Source organism: Rhipicephalus microplus, chromosome 6 (genome assembly GCF_043290135.1).
Source record: "Rhipicephalus microplus isolate Deutch F79 chromosome 6, USDA_Rmic, whole genome shotgun sequence".
NCBI lineage: Eukaryota > Metazoa > Arthropoda > Arachnida > Ixodida > Ixodidae > Rhipicephalus > Rhipicephalus microplus.
This window is the reverse complement of record NC_134705.1, coordinates 48714949-48722097: the sequence shown is the minus strand read 5'-3', so window position 1 is coordinate 48722097 and position 7149 is coordinate 48714949. Positions and strand designations below refer to the sequence as shown.

At 42.1% G+C, this 7149-nt stretch overlaps 1 long non-coding RNA gene across 1 annotated transcript; it reads right to left on the bottom strand.

The window, feature by feature from the left end:
* Window positions 1-5968: 5968 nt before the first annotated feature.
* On the bottom strand, window positions 5969-6637 carry LOC142764766 (uncharacterized). The gene is made up of 3 exons (XR_012883863.1): window positions 6571-6637; window positions 6317-6377; window positions 5969-6184 (listed from the first exon to the last, which is right to left on the bottom strand). It is a non-coding gene; the product is annotated as an uncharacterized LOC142764766 (long non-coding RNA).
* Between the last annotated feature and the right edge of the window lie 512 nt (window positions 6638-7149).

The window sequence follows — 7149 nt, the reverse complement described above, 5'->3', positions numbered from 1 at the left end:
TAGAAGCTAAAGATAGAAAAAGCTAAAGATAATTACTTCACTGAGCTGAGCAACAAAACGAAATCAAATCCTAAAATGTTTTGGAAGTACTTAAAACAGTGTGGCTCAGATTTCTTTAGAATACAGGAGTTACATTATAACGGCAAGGTAATTACGAATGACGAGGATAAGGCTGCATGCCTAAACAACTTTTTCCACTCGGTATTCTTACCGAAACACAGCTGTAATTATCATCCAACTATTATGAGCATTTCGCCTATGCTTCCTGTCGGGCTTAGTGTTAATGAAATTGAAAAACTATTAAAGAACGTTCATGAGAGTAAATCTAGTGGTCCAGATGGAATTTCTCCGCGTGTACTCAAGCGTTTTGCGGGGACAATTTCTATGTATCTTTATGCAATTTTTGAAAGATCTTTAGCGACAGGTACCTTACCACATGACTGGAAAACTGCGCACGCGGTACCGATACATAAAGGTGGGTCCAAAAAAGACGTTGGTAATTATAGACCAATATCGCTTACGTCTATCCTGTGTAAAATCCTCGAACATATTTTATACAAAGAAACAATAACTCATGTAAACAAGCATAAGGTACTAATCAACGGACAGCATGGATTTCACAGAGGGCTGTCTTGCACAACACAATTAGTCGAATTTTATCATGATGTAATATCGGGCGTAGATGCTGTAGGACAGGATGACGGTGTGTTCTTGGATTTTCAGAAAGCGTTTGACGCGGTGTCACATTCACTCTTACTGTTTAAGCTTACCACCCTGAACATTGATAAGACTGTTTTTAAATGGATCGAATGTTACCTTTCCCAAAGAACACAAACCGTAGTACTGAATGGAAAATGCTCCGAATGCACCGATGTTACCTCAGGGGTCCCACAAGGCTCCGTCCTGGGTCCGCTATTGTTTTTAATTTATGTTAACGATATCCCTGCAGGAATTTCATCTTCTATACGGTTGTTTGCGGATGACTGTGCTGTGTACAGATAAATTTTTTATCACAATGATGTATTAGAACTTCAAAAAGACTTATCGCTCATTTATAGCTAGTGTACCAAATGGAAAATGAATTTGAATATAACAAAGTGTGTACATACTTCATTTACAAAAAAGATGAAACCATTTCAGTCACAGTACCATCTGAACAATGTACACTTGAAACAAGAGAGTACATATAAGTACCTAGGTATAATGCTATCATCTGAATGTTCATGGATAGCTTAGGTTGACACTGTCATAGCCAAAGCTGGTAAGGCCTTAAATTGCATTCAAAAAAACCTGCGATGTTCGCATGTGAATTTAAAACGTATGGCATACACTACTTGTATCAGACCTATCTTAGAATACGGTTGTGTCGTGTGGGACCCAGCCGAGGTAACCTTCATTGCTGCTCTGGAACAATTACAAAATCGTGCTGCCAGGTTCTTCTTGGGACGGTATGGAAGGAGGGAGAGCTGCACTGTAATGAAGGCTGAGCTAGAATGGGAGTGTCTTTCTGACCGCCGCAAGAAGCAGAGATTAAAAATTTTTTACTGCGTTTACTACAATTAAACTGGAATTAATAGAGAAATATACCTACACAACACTCATTACACTTCAAAACGTTTTGATCATAGTTGCAAAATTCGAGAATACCGAGCTAAAACGAACATGTATGCCAATTCATTTTTTCCTAGAACGATGGAACAGTGGAACAGGCTAACTGAAATGCAAGTTCATAGTGGGAACGAAGGTGTATTTTATTCACTGCTGTGAACCCGTGTTGTTACCTGAACGAAGATGTATTGATGTGGGAACAAAATTCTACTATGTGTGTGAACGAAAATGTATTTCAGTTATTTATGTGTGAACAAAGTTGTATTGTGTGTGTGAACGGAGATGTACGTCATTTATTGATGTAACCCCCCTGCTATAACGCCTTCGGGCGCTGCGGGGTATCTCATGAATAAAAAAAAGTAATTCGTAGCGATGTCTGTCAAAGAGAAGCGATGGTTAGACCACTTGCTCAGAAACATTTTTGTTCATTGGTAGTATCGTCTCTACACTAATTTTTCAGATTGGTTTGAATATCACTTTAGTTTCATTTAGGTGTCCAGCCGCCCGGCTCTTGGCCCAGCCCCCTCTGTGGGTGAACGCCATCCATTGGAGGTCATCAGCATCAGCATCAAACGTACTCACAGGTATGGACGCACACGAATAAGCTTCTCATTTGTAACTTCGTGGAGTCTGAAAAGCACGCGCTTTTCGCGAACGGAGACTGCAATGATTGCAGCGGCCTTTGTGCACCCGGTAACTACAGCACAATCGTTCTACGCAAAAGCCCGAGGCCAGCCAAGGCGTACGATCCTCCGCTCCTCGCCACCACCAGATAAGAACGCGCGAGGGACCTTAGCTCATCTTCTCTAGGCCGGGAAAAGTACGCGTAGGTGATTAAAGTGGGCGCCGCTGCGCAATGTGGCGACAAGTGCTCATTGCGCCATCTTTCTGGTAATGCCGAAAACACAGCAGCCGTAAGTGGTAGATATAAATAGCTTGCCGTTTGAACGGTGAAGACCATTCTTCGGGGTGGCTCAGTGGTTAACGCCTCACTTTCACGTCGCAGAGGTCCCACGTTCGATTACTTGCGTCGAAGTGCTTTGTCTGATTTCTTTTCTTTCTTGCGTTTTCTTATATATAGATACGTATACGTATACGGTGCATAACATCGACAACGACGTCGACGTCAACGCCGGCCGCAAAATCCAGCCGAGAGTGTCCTTTCAATTGTTTTCGCAATAATAAAATGACCATGAACACCTCGTATGTCGAGTCATGGAGCTCGTTAATAAACTGTAGCAGGTAACACGTTTCTTATCTCAAAAAGGAGAAAGCGCCTTGTAGATTTACTGCCATCGCCCTTTTTCAAATATACAAAATATATTGAGACACCACTGAAAATGCAGTCACACAACCGAGGGAAAGAAGCTCGACTTGTATTGTTATCAAAAGGGCAAAATTTGTGTGTGGTCGACGAAATGATGAAGTAATTTGCGGCTAGCGCTTTCATTTCTCGAAACGGTTCAGAGTAACCCTTAGTGTTATGCCATTTTAGATCACCTAATCTGTATTCCGATTTTTGCTAGTAGATTGAGCAAGTAAAATAAGATGGCATTCATGGTACCTGGCTTTTCACTCCCTGAAAAGTCGTAAATGTTTGCATAACACGTTCGCGCTTGCATTACGATGTCAACATGCTGGAACATAAGTATTAGCAACAGCAGAAGCAATAAGCTTGTGTAAAACGCACGGGCTCGCGAAAATGGTAGCCCTCGACCCTGCTACGTAAATGGACTTCAGCGCATGACGCCTAAATAGAATGTACGATCACCCTAGGTGACGGCTGTATGATAGTAGTATACATATACAATATTTTTCAAAATGGAACCACAAGTGACGTTTCACAACCATTAGGGTATATTTGAAAAGTATTTCAGAAAACTGGCATGGCTCAGTGGTAGAATGCTTGATTACCAAGCAGAATGTTGGGCTTTGACTCTTGCTGGGAGCCTGAAATTTATCATTTACATACGTCGGGTAAACGCTGCCGATGCCAGGTTGGTTGGTAGGTTTTTCAACACTTGGCGCAACCCACCTAGGGGATGGGCAATGAATAGGATGGTGCCTTGATTTTTGAAATCAATTCACTTCGTAATAATTTAAAGGTGTTGGATTTGCAAACAAACAAAAAAATTTAAAATGGATGTCAGGTTTTGTTTTAAAGCCCACGTGGTTGAATAATCCATCTGTGTTCTCTTCGTTTCTTGGTAGATACTAAGTGTCAATCACTTGTGGCACATACCCACATACACGTTGCACACACCCGCCCCACTGGTATGTGCCACTGTCTGGCATGGAAGTGTTTGATGGCGTACTTGATGGTACTGTGACATTATCATGCTTTGAACAGCGCCTCATATTTGTGATACCATCTTACCCTCTTATCCTAATTTTGGTTCAAGTCAAGTCAAGGCGGTTATCACGAGTGCACCCAGACGTAAGCGGCGACATAGATAGATTGATAGATAAATATATAGATGTGCCAATAGACGCCAGAAGTGCTTGCAAGACGCAAAGAAATGTGTCGCATTTAAAACAGTCAGGCCTGCGTGGAATGCGCAACACAGTCACAGCGAAAGTTCGAAGAGTGGCCTTTCAGATTTTTTGTTAAATACTCTTTGGGTAATGGTACAAGCACACTTGTACACTCTAAGCCAAAAGGGAGCAACAGGGGTATAGGGGTTGCTCCTTCCAGGGAGCAATTGCATTGCCACTCCCATTACTCCCCTAAAAGGAGTAACAGCAGAGGGAGTAACCGTTGCTCTCCTTCCAGTTCCTCCTGCGGGGGATGAACAGTTACTCCCTCCAGTTCCTCCCTGCAGACCAACAGTTACTCCCACCAGTTGCTCCCTGCGGACCAACTATTACTCCCACCAGTTGCTTTTCTAAGAGCAACAGTTACTCTTTACCGTTCCGTCTACGTGTTCGCAGTTACTCTCTGAAAACCAACTGCACATGCTTGCAGTTACTCCTTGGGGAAATGACTATCTCGAGTATGCTTGTCACACGCTTAACACATGGCGAGAGCTCCCTGAAGAGCACTGCTTGGGTGCTTCTAACACAAAAAGTGGACAATATTGAAAGGAAAATAAATGCTTTATTGTTCTTTTTATGAGGCGACGTGTGAGCACACATAAAAGTAGACTTCGCCACATCACAGCCAGCACTAAACAATCACCATAATACATCAAAGGTTTTCTGCGTCATCCGTGGAAAAACAATCTTGAATTTCTAGCATAGGGCAGTCTGTGTCATCATTGGTGAGAGAAGGGCAACTTCTCCAATGCTGAAGGACTCAAGTTTCGCAGCTGGTGTTTCCATCAGGCTAGCACAGCGGAATGTCACCACAGGCATATGAGAAGCATCTCATTGCTGCAAGAAAAAAAATTGAAGTGTGAGGTTAAACATGCCAGAATCAATACATAACAATGAGTCACACACACTGCAGCAGCACTACATTCTAGGATGTCTACTGCAAAACGAAATGTGAAAAAAAAGGAAGGTTTGGCCAAACGTTACTTGGCAAGCGATATAAATGCTGATGTGGTAGACTCTTTTCACATGATGTCTCAGACAGCAATATTCTGGAAGAAAATGTGCAGCACCTCAACAAGGCATATTTGTGGCAGTTAAAGATACCCTTAGGTTCAGTTAACTTGTTTCCTATACACAGCTGAGTGACATTTCTATGAGCCCATTCACCAATGGGCATTCTAAGTGAGATCATGTGTGTGGCAAATAACACGTACCGTCCGCTCATGTTAAAATACCTATTTAGCTCGTGCACATAGTTGCTCTCCATTCAACTGTTCTATCATACGCTGCTGCGTCTTGAACTGTGCAATACCTGTAGGCACAAGCCAAGCATGCAAAGCCTGCTTGAAAGTGACCATTTGCAGAGGCTACATGATAATCTTCAGTATATTTCTTTGTACCTGACGCAAAGGACTGGACAAAACTATAGACAAATAAATGTAGACCGTGCTACCCTCAAAAAATGCTTTAAATTTAGTTAACTAGGGTGCATTTGTTCACTCAGTTAACGAGTCACAGCCACGAGATATGTAAACGAAGCAATATATCTTAAGGCATGCACATATATTCTGATTCTTTGTTTGACAGTGTCACAGATAGCTTGCCAATACATATATATCTGAGAGCAACAAGATGTGACGCTTTTCTTAGTTCAACTTCTTGTTGGTTCACAGCCAAACAGGTTACTGCTCTGTTGGACAAATTGGAATAAGCGCACCGTGGTTTTCAAAAAAAGCATTATTAGAAGTTAGCTCCCGGTGTGAATGTCTGCCTATTTATTTTGTACTGCCTTCTACATGTGCCACAAAGACATTTGTTAGGATGTGCTACCAGTCAAGCCAAGATCGCATACTTGGTCAATGTGATGGAAATACAAACATTAGAAACACTGTTACCTCTAGTAAGAGCATAACACTTCAGCATCTTGGAACAGCAAGGAGGTGCACAAGAAAGTTGAGCCCACTCTTACAGAACTTTGAACGCGAATTTTTCAGAGCGGGGGAGGTCAACATGCTGTGGCACTTTTAAACCCATGAAACATCTGCAAGAAAACAGGTTCAAGTCAAGTCAAGAAACGCTGTTATGAAGGCCTGTGCATGGACAGCTTTGTGAATCTAGGCCCAAGTGTTATGCTTTGTGCAATCCAAAATCCATGTAAATAGGGAAAGCGTACTTTTAGGAGCACCAGCGTAAACAAATCTTGGCAGTTGGCTTTCTAGTACAAACAGCAATCCCTGCAATGAAAACATAAACATTTTATCTTAACGGTAACAGTGTGAGCACACACACGGGCCAGCAGAGCCATGTCAAATTGTCAGTGCCAGTGTAACCACGTGGCATGATAAACTATTTTCTGGCCAACACATGCACAGTTTGCCCCTAAAAAGCGATGCTTTCACATACGTAGTACAAAAAGTCTGCACTTACCAAAATTCACTTGCTTTCTGTACTTTAGCATCGTTGGGAGCATCTTTATCTGCAGTAAAACCAAATTTGTGTCGTATCCCTAAAAAAAAGTAGTAAAAGACATGCATCAAATATTGTTTCATTTGGTAGCAGTGAAGTCAGGTTAAGAACAGCCAAGTGGGAATTAGCCTAATTATGTGCATACAGCCAATCCCAAACGGCGTTATTGAGGTTGTCGAAATTTTCGTCGATTGGTATTAACGTCGATATGTGACTTCAACGGCATGCCAAGTTTTCACAGCGCATAAAGATTTCATGATGCAGAATAATGACAACGCTAACGAGAACATACAGCATTTATGATTGTCTTTTACAATATTCAGTTTTGCGAAGGTTTTGCATGACTAAAGAAATCTGAAAGATTTGGGTCATTCCTCCTCCAATTGTTCTGTCCATATGTCAATTGCTCGCTTGATGGTGCGCTTTTAAAATAGTACTTTCAGCGCAGAGGTGAAGCAAGTGACGCAGTGATGTGGGCAGATTTTTTTTTAGGCGTGTGGGGAGGGGGGGGGGGGGTCCGCATATCTGAATTGGAGGCCG